Source organism: Papaver somniferum, chromosome 1 (assembly GCF_003573695.1).
Source record: "Papaver somniferum cultivar HN1 chromosome 1, ASM357369v1, whole genome shotgun sequence".
Classification (NCBI taxonomy): domain Eukaryota; kingdom Viridiplantae; phylum Streptophyta; class Magnoliopsida; order Ranunculales; family Papaveraceae; genus Papaver; species Papaver somniferum.
This window is the reverse complement of record NC_039358.1, coordinates 35,754,978-35,781,512: the sequence shown is the minus strand read 5'-3', so window position 1 is coordinate 35,781,512 and position 26,535 is coordinate 35,754,978.

The following is a 26,535-nucleotide window of genomic DNA, read 5'->3' as shown; positions in this document are numbered from 1 at the left end:
CTAGCGAGCGCACTAGTATCACACAGACGTGTGGGGATTAGTTTTTCACAATGCTAGATGTCTCCTTTATATAGCCTTGAAATCAGGGTTTTGCCTTAGTTACAAAGCAATCTATATTCACCGTTAGATGAAAACCTAATTTAGATTCAAGTTAATATTTCTCAACTATTAGATCGAAAAGTTAGCTTGTCACATACACTTGGGTAGACGTTTAATGGGTTTGCGGAAACCATTCCCAAACGTGTACGTGTATGTTGGTTCAACATAGTAACCCAAAAGGTTAACCATATGAGAATTTCATATTAACCTTGTTCTTCTTCACCATAACTAGTTCAATTTACTCAAATGAACTATTTAGAGAGTTGTTCAATTGATATGAGATCTTATGTAACTACACAAGACACAATTGAAACAAAGATGATTCGATTCGATTGAATCGGCTCATGAATTCTATAACCACGGTTTGCATAAATCATTCCTTGGTAATTTAAGTTTCATGTTCAGAGCATATCTTTAAATCATAACCACTTAATTTCACAAACAAGTTCGCGGACTTAAGGCATTCGGCAGAGTTTTCCAAACTCAGCAGAAAATCTCGGCAAAAAGACTTCCTCCAGTTCGCGGACTAACACGCAAACGAGTTTTTGGAAAATCCCAGCAGAAATTCTCCATAAGAGATCAGTTCGCAGACTGGGTTCTCGGACTTGGCAAAGCCAATTCCTCCGGTTTCTCTCAATCAACAAAGTTCGAAAACTTCGGATTAAGGAATACATGGTTATGTAATCTAAATTCTCATTCCAATCATTGAGACATTCTCAGAGGACGTTATATAGCCGTTATTCACAGACCGTTTCGCGTCAGAGCAATTCTCAAAGTAACTGAAACTTTTCATGACTTTCGTCACTAGGTGAAGATAAACTTGATAAAAGTGAAACGCTTTACTAACACATGATTTTGAGATATAGATAGGCGAGATATACTCGGCTCGAAATGTCAAATATGTATGATTCAGTCTATATAGCATACGACTTTTGCCTCATTAGAAGTAGGAGATAGAAGAGATAGACTTTTGAGTGATAGATAAGTTCAAGTCTCCACATACCTATTTGTTGATGAAGTTCCACGGTTCCTTGAGTAGATATTCGTCTTTGTATGATGAATTCCCATGAAGTACTTGAGCTCAACTACACTTTTCTGTCCTAGTCCGAGACTTATCTATGTAGGCTAGAGATCAAGACTCATAGTTTTGATCACTAACATTGACAAACATGTCGAGATAGCAACGCATGCGAGGTCGACCGAGCTATGTTCTAACAATCTCCCCCTTTGTCAATTTTAGTGAGAAAACTATTAATACATATGGAATACAGAAAAGATAAACATTAGTGGCTCCTATTCCATAATCTAATCTTCAACGTTCCCTGAAATCTTCTTCCTTCCAAGTACTCCAATGATCCCAAAGGTTGTAAGTTTAGCATCACCGTTATTGAAGATCCATAGCTATAAAAATGAGAGAAATCGAGATTCTCGATCATCATTATACAGTGACATAGTACTATTATGTAACATCAAAGTCCAATTGCATCACGACTTTAACAATAATTGTAGTTGCAGGAAATCCTACACTACACCCCTCATATGATTTCATTATTACTCAACTCATTTTTATATTTACACTCTTAATTTTATTGATCAATCTTTGAATGTTCTTACAAGAAAAGATAAAAGAATCAAGAATGACTTCTGCTCTAGACTTTCTCTCTCCTATTTACTTGTTTCTTTCTCAAAAAAGATCTCTCTTTTCTTTACAACTTGAACGACTATTTATAGGGAAATACATAGTGGATGAAAGCTAATCTATCCTTTATTTTCGGGTATGGTTTGCGACATTCTCGCAACCTTACAAATGTTAATTTCGCAATCTTTCTAATTTTCGCAGAACTATCACATCTTTCTCGTGATTCTAGCTGACGTCGTTTATCGTATCATTTCTGAAATTCTTTTGCGACGTTGTTGTGTAGTTGATAATTTCTCTGAGACATTATCGTTGCGAGATTCTGATCCTACATCTTGCCTCTTCTCATATCGTCTCTGCAAAGTAGAGGATGATGTGAGAAATGCCGTAGCTGTTCATCTCTTCATATTCTTCATTTATCACACGTATTCTTGCTTCCATCTGTTTCTTGACACGTCTCCTGTAACCGCTGATTTTCAATCACATCTTTTCGTCTTAATGATGCTTATTTCTTCGAGTAAAAAAAATCTCCTTTATATACTCTTCTTACTCTTCTTTCCACTTTCTTTTTACTTTCTCTTCTCTTTTTATTCTCTCATCTCTGCAACTCCGTTATTCTTCTGCAAGTTCTGCTACTGTAATTTTCCCCCCTTCAATCTTCTTACTTTTTATTCATTCCCATACACTATATTCAAATATGGCTCCAAGTGGTCATAGACATGAGAAGAATTTAAAAGATTTCCAAAAAGATCTTGCTGATAAAGGTCTCTCTACCATTCCTGGTGAAAATGCCAAATCAATTCTTTCTGTCAAACTTTTCTCTAATCAGTACTGTGATGATCAATCAATCATAATTTCGCTAGGTCAGATTCTCGCAGGTCTCCCTATTCCTCTTTATGACCCATATCTTCCTTTATTCTATGAAATTCTCGCTCACCCAGGATTTTCGCGAGCTATCTTCCAAATGAGTGGGGATTACATCCGTTTAATGCTAGAGTTCGCTAACCGTGGTGCTGGTAAAGGATTTTTGTACTCCAAAGAACTTAGGGATCCTAAATTCGCAGACCTAGAGATAATTGCTGAGAAATACACAGTAGCGAGTTTCTTTGAGAACTATGAACTTATCTCCATGAAGAAAAAGAATACTCGCTGGGGTATTCGCTTAAAAAGGAAAGATAACATTGATGAAGCTAAAATTCTCATGCAAGATATTGATTGGAACTATGGTAAAAATACAACTCCTCGCCAATCCAAAGATGATAAATTGTGTGTTTTTCCTTTAATGCTAAAAGGACCTTACATTGCTGGGTCAAATGTTCTTCCTGTGAATCTTGCTGCTTATCAACCTTGGGTTTTCTCTTGGCCTGAGAAGGAGAAAGAGGTATGTATCTTCCCATTTAGTTCACTTTTTATTTCTTTATTTGTATTTATTATTTTGTTCTCTAACTCTTGCGACATTCTGCAGATCCAAAAACTGAAAGATAGTTATAACAGGACTGGGAAAGCTATTACTCTTTTAGCTCTTCGTTCATACACATATGAGGTAAGAAATTTTTCCTTATGATTTTAAACTGTATATTGTTGCTTCCATTTCTTATTTCTATCTGTGTGTGAAGATTATTGCTGAAATAGAAGAGCCTGCTAATGTTGCGAAGACTGGTGATAAAGGTAAAGGTGCTCTTCGCAGAGAAAAATCAACTGCTCCTCCTTCAAAGAAAAGGAAAATCCGTTCTTCTTCTCCTTCAAATATTCCTCCTCACGAAAATTCCGGAAGTTACAAGGATGATGTGGACAATGATGATCTTGTCGCAAGTGAAGATTTTCCACCTGAATCTTCTATGGTGTAGTTGCAGGAAATCCTACACTACATCCCTCATATAATTTCATTATTAATCAACTCATTTTTAGGTTTACACTCTTAATTTTATTGATCAACCTTTGAATGTTCTTACAAGAAAAGATAAAGAAATCAAGAATGATCTCTGTTCTAGACTTTCTCTCTCCTATTTACTTGTTTCTTACTCAAAAAAGATCTCTCCCTCTCTTTACAACTCGAACGACTATTTATAAGGAAATACATAGTGGATGACATCTAATCTGTCCTTTATTTTCGGGTATGGTCTGCGACATTCTCGCAACCTTACAAATATTAATTTCGCAAGTTCTCTAATTTTCTCAGGACTATCACATCTTTCTCGTGATCTTTGGTGACGTCATTTATTATCTTCTTCCTGAAATTGTTTGGCGACGCTATTGTATTGTGTTGTTGATAATTTCGCTGAAATATTGTCGTTGCGAGATTCTGATCCTACATCTTGCCTCTTCTCATATCTTTTCTGCGAAGTAGAGAATGATGTGAGAAAATGTCGCGGTTGTTCTCCTCTTCCTATTCTGCATTTATCACACGTATTCTTTCTTCCATTTATTTCTCGACACGTCTTTTGTAACCGTTGCTTTTTAACCGCTTATATCTTTCCGTATTAATCGTGTTTATTTTCTCGAGGAGAAATTCCCTGTATATATATTCCTTCTCACTCTCTTCTTCTTTCTTTTTATTTTCTCTACAACTTCCATTATTGCAACTTTTCTTCTTTCTTCTTCAATCTTTTTAAGTTCTTCTTCATCTTCATACTATTTCTTCTGCAGATTTTTCATAGTTCGTAATTTTCTTCGAAACAATCTCCCTGCTATTGTCTTCCATCGATTCATCAAGGTTAGTTTTATTTTTTCTTATTTATGAGTTTTGCTGAAATTGATCTTCTTAATTGCCTTATTTGATGTTGTTTATGTGATTTCCATACTTTTTTTATTTCAGCAAAAGCGCCTCCAACACTAGATTTACAGTTCAGAATCCTAACATTCCCAAATTGCAACATAAGGTTGTTGCGCATAAAAGAAAGTCTGCGAATGAGAAGGTAGTAAAAAACACTATCCTTTTCTAATAACAGTATTGTTGCCTCTGTTTCTTATCTGGATTGTAATTCGCAGGGCGATAAAGATGTTAATAAACCTATCAAGAAATCTCGCCACCTTAAAACTGTTCCAACTTCTTTTCCCTTCCACTTACTCATCTCTTCTAAATCTTCTGCAACATCTTCGCAAGATAAACCTTTATCTCCAATTCGCGAAAAAGCTGCCTCAGACTTCATTTCTTCAGTTGACCTCTCAATGATTGAAACTCCCCTTGTTGATCCTGCTGTGAATGAAACCTCTTCTCTTCTCATTGAGAATGTTTCTCAACCTTCTATCTCTACCAGTTCTCTACCTAACTCTCTTACTCTTTCGAAAGAAACCGTGGAAGGGATAGATATTGCCTTCAAAGTTTTATCTGAAGTTCTGGATGATGTCAAGAAGTCTTCTATTGATCCTATCAAGTCTAATGTTTGCGAAATTCTGAGCAAACATTTGGGTTCTGACAGAGCTGCTTCGCAGACAGCTTTGGAAAAAGAATGTAATGCTCTTCGTCTCGAAAATCAGAAGCTTCAGAATGTTTTACTAGATCACGACAATCTTCGCAAGAAGAATGATGAATTGAGAGGTATGATTTTCTTATCTGTGTCTTTAATTTTCCTTTTTAATGGTTTTATTCTTCCCATATTTAATTATCCTTGAAATCCCTCTTTCGCATGTTAAGCTTTAAACCAGAAACGAATAATGGAGAGATATCAATTTGAATCTGCTGTTGAAGAAGCCCGTGTTGATAAATAAATCTTGATGGATCAATATAACCAATTAGATAACCTCTATTCATATTCTCTTCATCATATAAATAATCTTACCAATGAAAATACCCAATTAGTTCAAAGACAAAATTTATTAAGTAATGAAGTATCCCGTCTTTCTTATTCTTTAACTAAAGCTAATTTAGGGATGAAAACTTTATCAGATGAGAATAAAACCTTATCCCAAGAAAAGAGAACTTATTTAAACAAGATGGCGATATCTTCGCAACAACTTAGTATTCTTCAAAAAGTATGTGATGACCAAGAGCAATCTCTTCGCTCTTTGAGAAATGAACTTGAAGAAGTAACAGAGTCATCTATCGCTGAAAGAGATACACTCATTCAAGGTAGAATAGCTTTAAGTGTAAAGGCGAATCAGCTTAAAGAACAATATTCCAAATTAGAAGAATCTTATTCTTCTCTTGCGAAGAAAAATTCCTTTCTTATTTCCAAAGAGAAAAATCTTCAGTCTCGACTTAAAGGTTTAGTTGGAGATAAATTTGATGACGCAATGGACCGTTGGGAGAATAGTTGTCTGTCCTTGATTCAACACCTTATTCCGCAAAAGGAAGGTAGTCATAACAGTTTGACTTCCTTAATTATCTTTTCTTTTTCATATCTCTCTGAATTCTTTATCTTAATGAAATTTTGTATTCTATCTTTTGCAGAGTCTGAGAAGAATCTTCATTCTTCCATTCCTGTTTTGGAGGCTAAATATGCCAAAATTCGCAAAGAAAATGCATTGCTCGTCTCTACTCTTACTGGTTCTCACGACCGAGCAGAAAGAAGACTTGATTATCTTGCTTATTTTAAGGATATTCAAGATAGGAATCATCAGAGAGCACTTCTTCGCCAAGTTCATCTCCGGGCTGAAGTCCTTGTAAATGACATTTTACTGTCCAAATCTCTTCCTCCCACATCAACTGATCCTTTAGAAGTAGATGATGATGAAGTTCCTCGTGCTGCTGATAGTGATTATGATTACGAAAGCGGTGCAGAGGATAATTTCTTGGAAGATGAAGAAGAGATTCCTTCTAAAGAAGCATCTGCTGGTGTTAATCAGAATGAGAAAGAAATTTCTCCTGAATAAGTAATTGCTGGCGATAATCAAGATGCTAGTCAAGGCGAAGATCAAAACCGAAATGAAGGAGAGGCTTGCGAGAATATTGGCGAAGAATTTCTGTTATCTCCTGCTACTGAAATTAATACTGAAGCTTGAGCATCTTATCTAGCTTTATCTTCTTGAATTGCCTTATTTTTATCACTTTTGCGAGTTACATTTTTCAACCAACTTTGGAGTCAACTTTTCCTTTGAATATTTTGTTGATGAGAAAGATAATGCTTCTTGTGTATTGATTCCCATACTTGCCTCTCATTATCTTTCTTGCAAAAAATAATCTGTTACGAATACTTATAAATATTTTGTTTTATCATATGGTCTTATTTTGCCTTCCTAATTAAAGGTCTTATTATGCCACCTCTTGTCATTGCGACAAAATCGCAGAACGTACTTGCACTTTCATGCAAAAACCCATTGATCTTGCCCTAACTTTTTCTTTTTTATTATGGCCTCTTCAGGAATGTTGCGAAAATATGACAGGCCTAAATATTCTTGCGAAAATAACGTCCCATGACATTGACGTCTTGCGACGAAATCGCATGACGTCTTCGCACTTTCATGCGAAAACCCATTTATCTCGTCTTATCCTTTTCTTTTGTATTATTTCCTCTTCAGGATTTTTGCACAAATATGACAAGCCTTAATATCCTTTGCGAATAAAAAGCCTCATGACATTTGCGTCTTAAGACACTTGTCATCTCCCTAATGGAGGGTGCCGCCCTTATCTCCCCCCTGGTTTCCCCTTCAAGGAGGCTTACTTATACCATACAAGGTTAGCTCCTCCCATCCAGTCTTAACAACAAACAGTTGTTTTCGCAACCTCTTATCCCTTTTACGTATATGGCTTTTGGTTACGAGACTGCACCCTAAGTGGGGTTTTCTTCAGGACGAGTGCAGTATAAGCCAAGACTTGTCAAGAATGGAAAGGTACGCTTCAAACGTCCCTGACACTCTTGACTCAACCGTGTACCTCGGCGCCTTGATCAGATCTTCACTCCTTGGGAGAGTCCTTATTACCTTAGTTGCCCAACCCAAGTCATATGCTTAAGCTGAGAATCCAAGGTGCCTCTCCCGGATGGGCTTTATTGACCCCAAATCTCCATGACTCAGGTTCCGGTGGCGGTGTAGCCTTTCCCTGATCCATGCAACATGTACCCCCTAATATGACGTACTTTAGGTCTTACATTTGCCTCTTGCGAAATTTTATTCGCGAACTAGGGTGTACGCCATAAAGGTTCGCCCCTTTCTTTTATGTAATTGTTCTGTGATTATCTCTGCGAAAATTTTGCACATCATGATCTTGTTTTGATATGAGTAATCCAGCAATTATTCTTTTAGAATCCATAACTTCTCAAAGCTTCTTACGGATAATATCTTTTTAAGTACAACCTGTTCCATGGTCTGTCTAATCTATGACCAACATCTCTTCCTTTTGGATCCATTAATCTATAAGCTTATGTTCCAACTATCTCCTTAATGATGTAAGGTTCGTCCCATTTTTTCGTTAATTTTCCACCATTTTCTCGCTGATATATTGGTGTTTCTCGCCGAACTCAATCTCCTGGTTGAAATTCGCGTATTTTGACACGTTTATTATATTCTCGGGCTAATCTTCGCTGATAATTCTCCATATGTTCTAAAGCTTTTTCTCTTCTTTCTTCTAATTCATCAAGTTTATTTAAAATCAAGCCTGCACTAAGATTTTTCTCCCAAGATTCTCTTTTTGTTGTCGGAATAACAACTGCTGTTGGTAACACCGCTTCAACTCCGTATGTTAAACAAAAAGGTGACATTCCAGTAGCTTCTCTTCTAGTTGTATTATAAGCCCATACTGCATTATGTACTTGTTCGCACCATGCTCTGTGATGTCCTTTCAATTTCTTCTTTAATATATCTGCAATTGTTTTGTTTGTTGCTTCTACTTTCCCATTAGCTTGTGGATACAAAGGAGTAGTCTTTCCACATTTTATCTTGAATGCATTAAGTAGCATTTCTATATTCTGTCCTTCAAATTGTTTCCCATTATCAGATACTAACTGTGCAGGAATTCCGAATCTGCAAATGATATTTTCGAATATGAATGTAAAGATATCTTTGTCGCGAATATGTTGTACTGCCTTCACTTCTTTCCATTTTGTGAAATAATCTGTTGCGACTATTAAGTATCTTCTTTGTCCAGATCCTGGTAAAAATGGCCCCACTATATCTAAGCCCCACTTTCCAAAAGGTCACACACTGGTTGAAGATGACAATTGGTGCTCCAGGTGCATGTATTTTCTTTCCATGCCGCTGAAAATCTTCGCAACGTCTTGATATTTGTTTTGCATCTTCATGCATATATGGCCAGTAATAACCTTGCATTTTTGATCTATGTGCCAAAGATCTTCCTCCACTATGATTGCCAGCATCCCCACTATGTAACATTTTTAGCACCTTTTTTCCTTCCTCTCGTGTCAAACATCTGAGTGATGGTCCATTAAAGGATTTTCGGTATAGCAACCCATCTCTTAATTCATAATTTTTTACACGACTTTTTAACTTGTGTGTTTCCAATCTATTTCTTGGTGTTTCTCCTTTCGCCAAATATGCATGAAGTTCCATTCTCCATTCTACGATATTGTTCGTTTGTTCTTCTTCTTCATTGTCTATTATCATCACGTCCACGTCTTCTTCTTCTTTATTGATTTATGGTGACAGAAGTGTTTGTATTTTTATGCATCTCGCAGTTGGATCTGTCATCATGCTTGAGATGAAACCAAAAGCGTCTGCGAGTATATTATCCTTTCTTGAAATGTGCCTCCATTTTACTTTTGGGATTTTCGCTGACAATTCTTCAACCAGCTTCTTGTATTTCTTCAAAGATGGTTCATTTGTAGTATACTCTCCCTTTATTTGGCGAATAACTAGCTGTGAATCACTAGTAATCCTGGCATTTTCTAGTTTCATTTCTATTGCGAATTTTAGGGCATGTATCACAGCTTCATATTCTGTTTCATTATTAGTGGATGCAAATTCCAATCTTAATGAAGAAGCCATTTTTATTCCTTCTGGCGAAATTAAAATAATTCCAACTCCATTTCCTTCTCCATTTGATGATCCATCTACCAATATCTCCCATCTATTTGGTTCTGTTAATAAATCTTTTGGATCTCCATGTTCTTCTACATCCATCATTTCTTCTACTGCTTCATCTTCTTCTAAAGGAAATTTTTCCAAGAAATCTGCAACAACTTGTGATTTTGGTGAAGACAAAATTTCATATTTAATATCAAAGTGGCCTACTTGTACATTCCATCTCTCCACTCTTCCTGATCTTTTAGAATTCTTCATCACTGATTCAATTGATACTTTTGTTAATACCTTTATCTTGTGTGCTTGAAAGTATATGTGGAGCTTAAATGATGCATAAACTAATGCTAAGATTAACTTTCCAATCTTTGAGTAATTCTTCTCGGCAGTATTAAAAGTTTTGCTAATGTAATAAATGGGTTTTTCTACTCCTGCGTCTACTCGCAATAACACAACACTTAATGCATGTGATGTCGTAGCAAGATAGATCAATAATTCTTCTCTTGATTCTGCTTTTTGTAAAATAGTTGTATTCATAAGATGTTCTTTGATTCCTTGAAAAGCTTTTTCACATTCATCAGTCCATTTAAATTTCGCATCCTTCTTGAGTATATCGAAAAAATATTTGCATTTTTCCGATGATCGCGAAATGAATCTCCCCAGCGAAGCTAGAATCCCATTCAACTTCTGTACATCTTTTATTGTTGCTGGTGTTGGCATGTCACGAACAGCTTGCACTTTTTCTGGATCAACCTGTATTCCTTCTGGAAAAACTCAAATAAGAACTTGGAATCACAAAGTAATAACCTAAATAATTGCGGATCCTCTAAGTCAATCAGATATGACTTACAAAATTGACCACAATGAGAATAGTGGTCATTCTTAAACAAATGTGTCGATTTTAATTTCCTAAGGCATTTAGGTTTAGTCTCACAACTTAATATTCGACACATTTGGAATATAAACGTTCCCACAGTTGGAAGAAAACTATTTGGTGGGAAAACAAAGTCAATCTGGGGATCATAGCCTGGGAAAACCAGAGGATGGGTTTCTAACGACTGAACTTCTTCCTGGATATGATTAGGTTCCGGAAAACGAGTATGAATGTAATCTTGTAAAATTGTCGAGGCAGAGATATCAAGTCCTAAGTGAAGGGACATTCTGAGAGTTAAAGGTAAGGCACTATGAAGGTGATAATCACCCCCAAACTTAGAGTTTTTAGTGTCTCTGGATAGACTAGTAACAATCTCCCTAATTTCTGGATCATTAGATTCTTGAAAATGGTCAATTGATTCTTCTAATTTATTATCAGGTAGTGCATCTTTACTCATCTCTACGGGTCTATCTTCTTCTTCCAAGACTATTGTTTCTAAGTCGCTAGACTCTAAAACAGTATTTTCGAAATGAACCCGTTCCTCTAAACCACTATCGGCTCCGTAATCAAAAGGAAAAACTACATCGTCTAAAACAGTGGTATCCCTAATCAAATCCTCTTCCTTTTGAATAGGTGAATAATCATAAAAATTATTTGGATTTGAACTAGAAATAATATAATCATTATAAAGCTCAATTGGATTAATAGATTCCTGATCACTATGCCTACATATTTCAGATTCTTCATTACTACTATCCTCATCATCATAATAGTACAAAGATGATTGAACCTTATCTAAATAAGTAGTGTATTTTATTCTAACCTCGTCCTCTAGATTGGGAAAATATTCACTATTGATATCAAGGGTAGAATTGGAAACACTATTTTGGAAATTTAGATTATTTCGAGCAGCATTAGCTAACTGTTCATTTTCTGCCTCTAAACGTGCTTGAATTTCACTGAGCGTAACACTTATACGTTCACAAGTCTCATTGAATATCTTAGACCGTTGTGTACTCTCTTCTCTTGAACTAACTGCACGTTCATACTCCCTTCGAATGTATTGGTAGGTTTCTTCTAGAGATTGAACAGGTTTAGAAATGTCATAATCAGGACTAGTTTTTAAGTAATTTTCCAAAAACGCATGACTAGTACTATAATATTTCCTGATTTTCTTGCTCGTAAGACCAATTCGTGTGTGGATAGTAATTGGTCTCACTATGATATGAACCATAACCTTGAAAAGGTTGGCATTCCCAACTACTATTCCCACCATGGTCATAAAACTGATGATGTCCATATTCAAGTTCAGGTTGATACTCATTGTATTGGCTTCTATCATACCAGTTCGACATTCTTAATTGCAAGGGAATTCTATACAACCACAAACAAGGCCGACTCGACTCCACCAAAACAAACCTAAAGATTTCTAGCAAACAAAAAGCATGATGGCTCCACTTAGATTGTTTCTAGACCAGCTTCTATCTTTCGAAAGGGAATTCGTTGCAATTTGAGAAAACTCCTCTGGAATCAATCTGAGTCAAACTAAGTTGAATTGAGGCGAGGGAAGCTCAGTGGAGCTTTGATACCCAAGGCGTCACCGCTATCACAAGGCGGCGCAGTCACGCATTCAACTCACAGAAACCATCATGAACTTTGAAGTGTGCTTAAAGAGCAACCAATATTTTTCGAACGAGTTTCCTATTAAGCTCGTTACCCTATCTCGTTCTATTCCAAATTTTAAAGCTTGGGTTCGCGTTAGGTTTCTTTTTCCTAAGGCGGGCAAGAAGGGAGCGGTGATGAAATCCGAACCCTTATCTTGTTTAGGCCAGGACTTGCCCTTTACTAGGAAAATAAAGACAGTCCAGTTCGTCCTCAAACAATTATCACCTTAAGGAAGACAGTAACCCGCTTGCAGGAGATTCGCGGGTGTTTCGATTGGACTTACCTCCCGTACCAGACGGGCGATGAACCGTTGTCGTCGACTCGGGCCACGACTCCTATGCCGTGTGCGAACCCGAGGGGCCGAGACGATATAGTAATCGTCATCCTTCCCTGCACACAGTTTATATAATAATTTTTTTTTTTTAATAATAATACCCTTCCGTAGGGTTAAAAAACAAAGTCCAATTGTTTAAAGTCCAAAGTCCAAAATAAATAAATAAATAAATAAATAAATAAAATACAGTTTTCCTCACACACTCTAAAAAAATTACAAATTAAAAATTAAATCCTAAAATTGTCCTTTTTTTTCTTCTCTTTTCGCTTTAAGATTTTTCCTCTCCAAGTTCTTAGTTTTCACTTTGAACCTGCAAAATAAAGACAAAAAGAAACGTAAAAAGGAACAAACAATTCTAAAAAAAATAAATAATAAACCTAAAAAAAATAAATCAATTTATATACAAGTCAGCGTCGGCGGCGCCATTTTGTTGTAGTTTTGAAAGTGGTAGTAAAAGTTCGTTGCTCGGACTTGTAAAGATAATGGATTTTTAGATTTAAAAATATATATACAAAAATATTAACAATGGGTGCGAGAGGTAACCAAGACACTAGATTCCACTATTAGGAAAAATTGATTGATAAATATTTCAAATCTCTATTCAATTCTTAAGTCCTCTTTTATCTTTAATTCACTATCAATCATACAGATTCTCAAACATTATTTGTAAACCTTAAGCATATATTATCAAGAGATTAAACCAAGCATAACCTATCAAACTGAATAACAAATAATTAAAACAATCATTCAAACAATTTAAAACTCTGCAAAAGCAACGATTAGGTGAATTATATAATTAAATGAAATAGTTACTCATTTATGTTGCGTGGATAGCTTCCTCTATTGCCTTGGTTACGAGGGAATTAACTCATCATAGTAAAAATGCTCTCAAAGAATTTCATTGATGCTCAAAAGTGTTTTACAATGAAGAGAAAGATAAGTAAATAGTATAAAACAGGATTCTGCGACCCACAGAAGGCGTCCAGAATCAACGACACAGATATAGTGCTGTTGGTACAATGACTCAGTCGCGGAAAGGAGTGGAAAAGTGTCGCAATAAAGCGACAGTTTTTAACGACTTTCCTGCCTCGTCCAATGTTCTTCGTGTTCTTCAGTTCCAGCAGCAGCAGGAACTTCTTCACAGCGTCTGGTTCTTTGATTTTTACGTCTCTAACTCTCTCCCAACTCTCGACAGCCTCTTCCCAATGACCGATACTTGTATTTATAGTGTTTTGGTGCAAGAAATCCGACCATTGATTGCGTATATTATCTCTTTAATTCGATTATTTTTTGCTGCCCAAAAATGAGAATACTTACCATTTATAGAATTTCCACACGTTAACTCGCTCCCAAAACGCTCCAAATTAGTTTCTTCATGCCTCAGAAGCTTTCCCGCACCTCCACATCACTCCATGCACAGCAGAAACACACTTGAGATCGCTTACAGTGCGTGTTGCTCTGTTTTGGTTTGGTGAATCGAACCAGGAATTTTAGCCAAAATTGACCGATTCCGTCACCCATACTGTGTTCCTCAACCTATATCACATCTATATACCAAAATTCAGCCATTGAATCGACCTAACACTACTTCATTTCTTCGATCGAAAATTCTCCTGTGCTGTGAACATTTTCCCCGCCAAAATCGATATTCAAATGAAGAAGAGGGGTGTCCCCCTATCCTGTCTTGGTATCCCCTTAGTAATTTGGGATGAAATAGTAATTCTTGGGTTGAAATAGTAATTTTTCTGGTTTCCTCCGGGACATTTCTGGGACGTTTCCGGGATATTTATGGGGTGCCTTTAGTACTTTTCTCCGGGGTGTAAATCATCACTTTTTGAGCAACTCTTTCCATACAAGGGTATTTTCTCCAAAAACACCTAAACAAACATAAGAACACCATAATGAGAACAAATGGGTACTAATAAAATACATAAAAGAGATCAAAATAGACACATAAATGTGTCTATCACTTTATCTTTTCTTGTAAGATTGTTCAAAGATTCATCAATAAAATTAAGATTGTTAATCCAAAAATGAGTTGAATGTTAATGAAATCTTGTGAGGGGTGTAGTGTAGGATTTCCTGCAGTTACATAATGGCGCTAGAAACAGGGAACTGAAGATTGTTATTGAGATTGTTCAAATCAAGAAAGAGATTAAATAAATCAGTGAACCAGTTAAAAGAAAAATGATTAGAGTTAATGAAGATGACAAAAGATTGGAGTGTAATATGATAAGAAAAACAATGGTTAATGAATTCCATGAAAACATCAAAGGAAGGATACATAAACGAGATTTTGAAGGAAGAAAGATTATGGCGGTAGAAAAAACATCACCCTTGAAAGATTGGGAAAAGCAAAAAATCACATTCATGGCAGCAGAAATACCAAAAGAAAATTTGAGTCACACATCTCCATTGGTTATTACAATACCTATTACACGAAAAGAGAAGGGGACAACAACAAAATCCATGAAAGAATGGATATTGAACAGAACTTTAGTCGATACAGGAAGTTCAGTGGATATAATATTCTATCATGCGTTCAAAGGAATAGGATTCAAAGATGAAGAAATGTCTTGTTCAACTTATCTTGTTCATGGCTTTGGAAAATCCATAAAAAAACCAAAAGGAGAAATAGTGGTGCGAATTCCACTAGGAGAGATCGAAACACAAGTGATACTATGCGTAGTGGATATGGAATCACCATATAACATGTTGTTGGGGAGGCCATGGATACACGCAATTAAAGCTTTAGCATCAACGTTGCATCAATGCATCAGGTTCCCCATGCCAAATGGAGTAGGTGAGATTAGAGGAGATATTGACAGTGCGAAATTAGATTATCAAATTGAAGTAAAGCATTATGAAGGAAGAGCAAAAAAGCGAAAATTTCGCAGAAAAATAGCAAAGGAGGCAAAGAAAGAAGAATAATTTAGAGTGTACATGATAAGAGAAAAAGAAGGTGAACGAATAACCAGCGAAATTTCGGAGGAAGGAGATGGACCTGCGAAGATGATAAAAGAGCCAACACCAATGGGAGAACCCAAGGCCAGTTACACTGCGGCAGAACCAACAAAATAAGTAAATGTTGGGACTATAAAAGAACCCCTAATACTGAGGATTGGAACCAAAATGGATGAAGAAGAGGAAGAAAGAACTTTCAATCTTTTGCGGGAATATAAAGATATTTTCGCCGGGAGCATGGATGAGATACCTGGAATAGATCCGTCAATTGCATATCATAAGTTGGAGATTAACAAGAATGTGAGACCATTTAAACAGAGAATAAGAAAAATCGCAATGACCTACCATCCTCAAATAGAAGAAGAATTACAGAAAATGCTTGAGGAGGGAATTATAAGAGAAGCTAAATACCCATAGTGGATAGAAAACATGGTTGTTGTTCCAAAGAAGAATAAAGGGATAAGAATTTGCATAGATTTCACGGATTTAAACAAGGCTTGCCCTAAAGATAGTTTCCATTACCGGATATTCCTCAAATGGTTGAATCAGCAGCGGGAAATGATAGAGTGTCTTCTTTAGATGGGTAAAAAGGTTATAACCAAATCCCCTCGCTGAAGAAGATCAAGAGCATACTGCTTTTTTCGCTCCAAGAGGTTTATACTGTTATACAAAAATGCCGTTTGGTTTTGCGAAATGCGGGAGAAACATATCAAAGAATGGTAGAGAAGGTTTTCGCGAAATGGATACACAAAACATTAGAGGTGTACGTGGATGACATGTTGGTGAAGAGTAAAGAAGCCAAAGATCATGTACAAGATTTGAGGGAGATTTTTGAACAAATGCAGCATTATAACATTAAACTGAACCCTGAGAAATGCATTTTTGGGGTTGCATCGGGAAAATTTTTAGGCTACATTGTATCAAAATAAGGAATACAAGTTGATCCAGAAAAGGTACAAGCAGTTCGTGACATGCCAACACCAGCAACGATAAAGGATGTACAAAAATTGAACGGACTTTTAGCTTCGCTAGGAAGATTCATTTCACGATCATCATACAAATGTAAACATTTTTTCAATATACTCAAGAAGGGTGCGAAATTCAAATGGACTGATGAATGTGAAAAAGCTTTTCAAGGGATAAAAGAACACATTATGAATACATTTATTTTACAAAAGGCAGAACCAGGAGAAGAACTATTGATCTATCTTGCGACAACATCACATGCTTTAAGCGCTGTGTTATTGTGAACGGACGCAGGAGTGGAAAAGACCATTTACTACATCAGCAAAACATTTAATGTTGCAGAGAGGAATTATTCAAAAATTGAGAAGCTAATTTTAGCGTTATTATACGCCGCATTTAAGCTTCGCATATATTTTCAAGCACACAAGATAAGAGTGCTAACAAAAGTACCAATTGAATCAGTGATGAAGAATTCAAAAAGATCAGGTAGGGTGGAAAGATGGAATGCACAAGTAGGACATTTTGAAATCAAATATGAAATATTATCTTCACCAAAATCACAAGTTGTCGCAGATTTCTTAGCAGAATTTCCTTTAGAAGATGTTGAAGCGGTGGAGGAGATGATGGATATAGAAGAAGAACATGGAGATCCAAAAGACTTATTAACAGAACCAAATATATGGGAGATATTGGTAGATGGATCATCAAATGGGGAAGGAAATGGGATTGAAATTGTTTTAATTTCGCCAGAAAGAGCGAAGATGGCTTTTTCATTCAGATTGGAATTCTCATCCACTAATAACGAAACGGAATATGAAGCTGTGGTACATGCCTTAAAGTTTGCAATAGAAATGAAACTAGAAAATACCAGGATCACTAGTGATTTGCAGCTAGTTATTCGCCAAATAAAGGGAGAGTATACGACAAATGAACCATCCTTGAAGAAATACAAGAAGCTCGTTGAAGAATTGTTAGCGAAAATCCCAAAGATAAAATGGAGGCACATTTCAAGGAAAGATAACAGACTCGCAGACGCTTTTGCTTTCATCTCAAGCATGATGACAGATCCAACTGCGAGATGCATAAAAATACAGACACATCTGTCACCATAAATTAATAAAGAAGAAGGAGAAGAGAATGTAATGATGATAGAAGGTGGAGAAGAAGAACAAACGAACAATATCGCAGATTGGAGAACAAAACTTTATACATATTTGGCGAAAGGAGAAACACCAAGAAACAGATTGGAAGAACACAAGGTAAAAATCCGAGCAACAAATTATGAATTAAGAGATGGGATGCTATACCGAAAATCATTTAATGGACCATCACTCAGATGTTTGACACGAGAAGAAGGAGAAAATGTGCTAAAAATGTTACATAGTGGGGATGCTGGCAATTATAGCGGGGGAAGATCTTTGGCACATAGAGCAAAAATGCAAGGCTATTACTGGCCATACATGCACGAAGATGCAAAATAAATATCAAGACGTTGTGAAGATTGTCAGCAGCACGGAATGAAAATACATGCACCTGGAGCACCATTGTCATCTTCAACCAGTGTATGGCCTTTTGGAAAGTGGGGCTTAGATATTGTGGGGCCATTTTTACCAGGATCTGGACAAAGAAGATACTTAATAGTCGCAACAGATTATTTCACAAAATGGACAGAAGTAAAGGCAGTACAACATATTCACGACAAAGATATCTTTACATTTATATTTGAAAATATCATTTGCAGATTCGGAATTCCCGCGCAACTGGTATCTGATAATGGGAAACAGTTTGAAGGACATAACATAAAAATGTTACTTGATGCATTCAAGATAAAATGTGGAAAGTCTACTCCTCTGTATCCATAAGCTAATGGACACAGAGGCAACAAACAAAACAATTGCAGATATATTAAAGAAAAAATTAGAAGGAAATCATAGAGCATGGTGCGAACAAAATTAGTTGGGACAGTAGCTTATAAATTAATGGATCCAAAAGGTAGAGATGTTGGTCATAGACTTGACATACCATGGAACATATTGTACTTAAAGAGATATTATCCATAAGAAGCTTTGAGAAGTTATGTATGACGCAATAAAACGATTGCGAATAAACATTCAATGAAAGAATAGTTGCGAGATTATTCACATCAAAACAAGATCATGATATGCGAAACTTTCGCAGAGATAATCAGAGAACAATGACAAAAGAGAAAGGGGCGAACCTTTATGGCGTACACCCTAGTTCGTGAATAAAATTTTGCAAGAGGCAAATGTAAGACATAAAGTATGTCATATAAGGGGGTACCTGTTGCATGGCCCAGGGAAATGCTACACCGCCCCCGGAACCTGAGTCATGGAGATTTGGGGTGAATAAAGCCCATCCGGGAGAGGCACCTTGGATTCTCAGCTTAAGCATACGATTTAGGTTGGGCGACTAAGGTAATAAGGACTCTCCCAAGGAGTGTAGAATTTGACCAAGGCACCGAGGTACACGGTTGAGTCAAGAGTGCCAGGGGCGTCTCGAGCGTACCTTGCCATTCTTGACAAGTCTTGGCATATACTGCACTCGGCCCGAAGAAAACCCCACTTAGGGTGCAGTCTCGTAACCATAAACCCTATAGGTAAAAGGGATAAGAGGCTGCGAAAACAACTGGTTGTTGTTAAGACCGGATGAGAGGAGCCAACCTTGTATGATACAGGTACGTCTCCTTGAAGGGGCAACCAGGGGGGGATAAGGGCGGCACCCTCCATTAGGGAGCTGATAAGTGTCTTAAGACGCAAATGCCATGAGGATTTTTACTCGCAAGGGTATTAAGGCTTGTCATATTTTTGCAACAATCCTGCAGAGGCAATAATACTAAAGAGAAAGATAAGACGATATCAATGGGTTTTCTCATGAAAATGCGAAGACGTCCTGCGATTTCATCGCACGATGACAATGTCATGGGGCTTTATTTTCGCAAGAATATTTAGGCCTGTCATATTATCGCAACAATCCTAAAGAGGCAATAATACAAAATAAAAAGTTAAGGCAAGATCAATTGGTTTTTGCATGAAAATGCAAGGACGTCCTGCGATTTTGTCGCAATAACAAGAGGTGGCATAATAAGACTTTTAATTAGGAAGGGAAAATAAGACCACATGAAAAAACAAAATATTTATAAGTATTCATAACGGATCATTTCTCGCAAGAAAGATAATCAGAGGAAAGTATGGGATTCAGTAATCAAGAGACATTATCTTTCTCGCCAGCAAAATATTAAAAGAGAAAATTAGTTCCAAAGTTAGTTGAAGAATATTATTCGCAAGAAATAATAAAGATGAAACAGTTCAACAAGATATAACTATATAAGAAACTCTTCGCCAATGTTCTCATTATCGCCAGCCTTTTCTTCATTTCAATTCTGATCTTCACCAACAATAATTTCTTTGAGAGGGACTTCTTTTTCGCTGCCATCTTGATTATCACCAGCAATTACTTCTTTAGAAGGGGTTTCTTTTTCGCTTCCATCTTGATTAGCACCAGCAGTTGTTTCATTAGAAGGGATTCTCTTCTTCATCTTCCAAAAGATTATCCTTTCCACCACTTTCATAATCATAATCATAATCACTATCGGCAGGACGAGGAATTTCATCATCATCTACTGCCAAAGGTTCGATTGATGTAGGAGGAAGAGATTTCGACAATAAAATATCATTCACAAGAACATCAGCCCAGAGATGAACTTGACGAATAAGTGCTCTCTGATGATTCCTATCTTGAATATCCTTAAAGTAAGCAAGATAATCAAGTCTTCTTTCTGCTCTGTCACGAGAACCAGTAAGGACAGAGACAAGTAGTCCATTTTCTTTGTGAATTTTGGCATATTTAGCCTCCAAAACAGAAATGGAGGAATGGAGGTTTTTCTCAGACTCTGCGAAAAATAGAATACAAAATTTCAGTAAGATGAAGAACTCAAAAAGGTATGACAAAGAAGAGATAGTTAAGGCAGTCAAACTATTATGACTACCTTCCTTTTACGAAATAAGGTGATGAATCAAGATCAAACAACTATTCTCCCAACGGTCTATCGCATCATCAAATTTATCTCCAACTAAACCTTTAAGGTGAGAATGAAGATTTTTCTCTTTAGAAATAAGAAAGGCATTTTTCTTCGAAGTGAAGAATACGATTCTTCTAATTTGGAATATTGTTCTTTAAGTTGGTTCGCCTTTACACTTAAAGCTATTCTACCTTGAATAAGTGTATCTCTTTCAGCAATAGATGACTCTGTTACTTCTTTAAGTTCACTTCTTAAGGAGCAAAGAGATTTTTCTTGGTCATCACATACTTTCTGAAGGATGCTAAGTTGTTGCGAAGATATCGCCATCTTGTTTAAATAAGTTCGTTTCTCTTGACATAGAATTTTATTCTCATCTGATAAAGTTTCCATCCCTAGATTAGCTTTAGTTAAAGAATAAGAGAGAGGAGATATTTCATTACTTAATAAATTTTGCCTCTAAACTAATTGGGTATTTTCATTGGTAAGATTATTTATATGGTCAACAGAATATGAATAGAGGTTATCTAATTGGTTATATTGATCTGTCAAAATCTCTTTATCAACACGGGCCTCTTCAACAGCAGATTCAAATTGATATCTCTCCATTATTCGTTTCTGGTTTAAGGCTTAACATGAGAAAAAGGTATTTCAAGGATAAATAAATATGGAAAGGATAAAATCATCAGAAAGGCAAATTGAAGACACAGGTAAGGAAATCATACCTCTCAGTTCATCATTATTCTTGCGAAGATTGTCACGATCCAGCGAAACATTCTGAAGCTTTTGATTTTCGTGAAGAAGAGCATTACACTCTAAAGTCATCATTTGGAGATTCTTATTCAAGGTTTCAATCTCTTTTTCAAAAGCTATTTGTGAAGCACCTCTGTCAGAGCCAAAATAGTTACTCAGAATTTCGCAAACACCAGAGTTGACAGGATCAATGGAAGACTTCTTAACATCATCCAGAACCTCAGACAAAACTTTGAAAGCAATATCTAAAGGAATAGGCTCAGGCAGAGAACTGGCAATGATAGAAGATTGGGAAACATTATCATTAGAAGGAGAAGAAGTTTCATTCACAGAAGGATTAATAAGGGGGGTTTCAATCATTGAAAGGTCAGTTGAAGGGATGAAATCTGAGACAACCTTTTCGCGAATTGGAGATAATGGTTTAACTTGTGAAGATGTCGCGGGAGATTTTGAAGGGATAAGTAAGTGAAATGCAACAGAGGTTTCAACGGTTTTGAGGTGGCGAGATTTCTTGAGAGGTTTGTTGGCATCCTTATCATCTTGCGAATCACAATCCGAATAAGAAACAGAGGCAACAATATTGTTATTATAAAAGAATAATGTTTCTTACCACCTTCTGATTCGCAGACTTTCTTTTGTTCACAACAACCTTATGCTGCGATTTGGAAATATTAGGGTTTTGAACCGTAAATTTGGTGTTAGAGGCGTTTTTGCTGAAATAACAACAGTATGGGAATCACATAAACAACATCAAACATCAAATAAGGCAGTAAACAAGATCAATTTCAGCAAAACCTATAAGAAAGAAAAAACAAAACTAACCTCGATGAATCCATGGAAAACACCAGCAGGAAGATTAATTCGTAAAAATTAAAAAGAAAATTACGAATGATGAAGATCTACAGAGGGAACAGTATGGAGGTGAAGAAGAAATTAAAAGGATTGAAAGAAGAAGAAAGAAGAAAAAGTTGCAATGGCGGAATTTGCAGAAGAACGATGAAGTTGCAGAGAAAATAAAAAGAGAGTAAAAAGAGAGAAAGAAAGCGTATATATAGAGGAAATTTTTTTGTCGAGAAGATAAACACGATTAATGCAAAAAGACGTGAGCGGTTAAAATGCAGCAGTTACAAAAGACGTGTCAAGAAACAGATGGGAGAAATGATACGTGTGATAAATACAAAATATGAAATGATGGATAATTGCGGCATTTCTCACATCATTCTCTACTTCGCAGAGAATATATGAGAAAAGGCAAGATGTAGGATCAGAATCTCGCAGCAATAATGTCTCAGCGAGATTATTAACAAAACAACACGACAGTGTCGCAGAATAGCTTCAGAAACGACATCAGCCAAATCATGAGAAAAATGTGATGATCCCGCGAAAATAAGGAAGTTTGCGAGATTGATATTTATAAGGTTGCGAGAATGTCGCAATTCATATTCGAAAATAAAGGATAGATTAGCTGTCATCCACTATGTAATTTCCTATAAATAGTCGTTCAATTGTAAAGGAAAGGGAGAGATCTTTTTTTAGTGAGAAGCAATTGAATAGGAGAGAGAAAATCTAGAGCAGTGATTATTCTTGATTCCTTTATCTTGTCTTGTAAGATTGTTCAAAGATTCATCAATAAAATTAAGATTGTTAATCCAAAAATGAGTTGAATGTTAATGAAATCTTGTGAGGGGTGTAGTGTAGGATTTCCTACAACTACACTGGAAAATTAATGGACATCATAGTGATTTCCTTTACCACAGAAGGTACAGGTTCGTGGAGAAAACGCAACAGTTGGTATCTGTTTTAACTTTTCAGCCCTGTGAGAAGATTGTAAGTTATATGAACTTTTCTCGACACAACCTTCTCTTGGAGGATATTTCTTCATGTACCGTATGTCAAGAGGAACAGTTGAAACAGAAGAATTTTTCCTTAAGACAGAGTTTTCCTTTTCCAAGGTTATACAATGTTCATGGGCTAGTGAAAGCGATGCATCTAGCTTTTCTTTCTCAACACGAAATCTATCAATATCAGATGAATGCGTCTTGATCGAACATTTTTCTCTAATTGAGCCTTCTTTGACAATCTTTTCAAGATCACAGATCTTATCACGCTGTAGATTATTTACTTGAAGAAGTTTTTCAATATCCTTAGAGAATGACTTTATGATGTTATAGAGTACATGTTCACGATCAATAGACTTTTCAAATTCATCAATGAGTTATTCATGATTCCGAAGATCAAAAAACTCAGTAGAATTTTTTGCAATTCTGGTGAGCTGCATTTCATCTTTTACCATTGTGAACAATGTCTCATTGGAGGAAGAGTGGTCAATACAAGTGAAAAAGCGAGGGTCTAACAACACCACCCAATATTTCGCTTACAATCGGTATGGACTAACTCCGAAATACTTTGCTAGAGAGTCAACTAGACAGTCAGACTCAATCTAGATAAAAGTATCTCAAGGAGTTAATATCTCTCTCTTGATTTGATTTTTACTCAAGCTAAAAACAATAGCGAGTCTTTATCAAATACAAGGAATAACTTGGATGGTACCAAAGACCAATGTCCAAGGATCAATCAATATCAATCAACAACCAAAGGTTGGATTTCCAATTGATGATCACGAACACACAACCTGTATTATTTCAATTATATAAAATATAATGCGGAAAAGAAATAACACAGACACCAGAAATTTTGTTAACGACGAAACCGCAAATGCAGAAAAACCTCGGGACCTAGTCCATATTGAATACACACTGCATAAAGCCGCTACAGACACTAGCCTACTCCAAGCTAACTTCGGACTGTACTATAGTTGAACCCCAATAAGTCTTCCACCGATCCAAGGTACAGTTGTACTTCTACGCCTCTGATCCCAGCAGGATACTACGCACTTGATTCCCTTATCTAATCTCACCCACAACCAAGAGTTGCGGCAACCCAAAATCACAGACTTGATAATAAACATATATGTCTCACATAGAAAATTCTATCGAAGGATAAATCTGTCTCCCACGGATAAACCCTAGGTTTTGTTCTGTATTAAGATATAAAATCAAGGTGAACATGAACCAATTGATAATCCGGTCTTATATTCCCGAAGAACAGCCTAGATTAATCAATCACCTCTATACAATCCTTCCTGACTACACAGGAGGTTTGTCGAGGAATCACAAACAGTGAGACGAAGATGTTTGTGACTTCTTTATCTTGCCTATCGAAGAACTCTCACGATCTCAAGCCAATCAATCTATTGTACTCGTACGATAGAAGATGCAAGATCAGATCACACAACTACGATAAAAGTAGTATCGGTCTGGCTTCACAATCCTAATGAAGTCTTTAAGTCGTTAACCTGGTTTTAGAGAAGAAACCCAAAGGTTAAAGTAGAATTGACTCTTGCGAGCGCACTAGTATCACACAGACGTGTGGTGATTATTTTTTCTCAAAGCTAGATGTCTCCTTTATATAGCCTTCAAATCAGGGTTTTCCTTAGTTACAAAGCAATCTATTTTCATCGTTAGATGAAAACCTTATTTATATTCAAGCTAATATTTCTCAACCGTTAGATCGAAAACTTAGCTTGTCACACACATTTGGGTAAACGTTTACTGGGTTTGTGAAAACCGTGCCCAAACGTGTACGTGTATGTTGGTTCAACATAGTAACCCAAAAGGTTAACCATGTGTGCATTTCATATTAACCTTGTTCTTCTTCATCATAACTAGTTCAATTGACTCAAATGAACTAGTTAAAGAGTTGTTCAATTGCTATGAGATCTTATGTAACTACACAAGACACAATTGAAACAAATATGATTCGATTCGATTGAATCGGATCATGAACATTATAGCCACGGTTTTCATAAAGCATTCCTTAGTAATTTAATGTTTCATGTTCAGAGCACATCTTTAGATCATAACCTCTTAAGTTCACAAACAAGTTCGCGGACTTAAGTTAATCGGTCGAGTTTTCCAAACTCAGCAGAAATTCTCGGAAAGAGAACTTCCGCAAGTCCGCGGACTGGGTTCGCGGACTAAGCACACAAACGAGTTTTGGATAATCCAGCAGAAATTCTCGGTCGAGAACTTCCGACAGTTCGCGGGCTTGGCAAGCCAATTCCACAATCCTTCCGATTTCTCTTGATCAACAAAGTTAAACTTCGGTTCAAGGAATACATGGTTATGTAATCTAAACTCTTATTTCAATGATTGAGACATTCTTAGAGGACGCTATGTAGCCGTTGTTCACAGACGATTCACGTCAGAGCAATTCTCAAGGTGATTGAAACTTTTCATGACTTTCGTCACTAGGTGAAGATAAACTTGATCAAAGTGAAACGCTTTAGCAACACATGATTTCGAGAAAAAGATAAGCAATGAATGCTCAGCTCGAAATGTCAAATGTGTATGATCTAGTTTATATGGCATATGACTTTTGTCTCATAAGAAGTAGGAGATAGAATAGATAGACTTTTGAGTGATAGATAATTTCAAGTCTCCACATACCTTTTTTTTGATGAAGTTCCATGGTTCCTTGTATAGATCTTCGTCGTTGTATGATGAATCGCCATGAAGTCCTTCAGCTCAACTACACTTTTCTATCCTAGTCCGAGACTTAGCTATGTAGGCTAGAAATTAAGATTCATAGTTTTGATCACTAACATTGACAAACATGTGCGAGGTTGACCGATCTATGCTCTAACAATCTCACCCTTTGTCAATTTTAGTGACAAAACTATTAATACATATGGAATACAAAAAAGATAAACTTTAGTGGCTCCTATTCCATAGTCTAATCTTCAACGTTCCCTGAAATCTTCGTCCTTCCAAGTACTCCAATGATCCCAAAGGTTGTAAGTTTAGCATCACCGTTGTTGAAGATCTTTATCTATAAAAATGAGAGAAATCGAGATTCCCGGTCATCATTATACAGTGTCATAGTATTATTATGTAACATCAAAGTCCAATTGTATCACGACTTTAACAATAATAGTACGCTGATATGTATCACTCCCCCTTAGTCAATACTCCATCTCGATCATGGAAACCACTCCCCCTTACACAATGATCCGAAAACCATATGTATTTGTAGTGTGAACTACATTATTTCTCCCCCTTTTTGTCAATAAAATTGGCAAAGGTACAAGAACGGGATCATATTGAAATTTCCACAAGAGATATATCATAGACTAAAATAAAAATACATACCAACTTAATTTAGATGCAATCATAAAGCGGAAGCTAAATGCATTCATCAAGGAGTTTTAAGATACAATATAACCCCTATAAAATTCC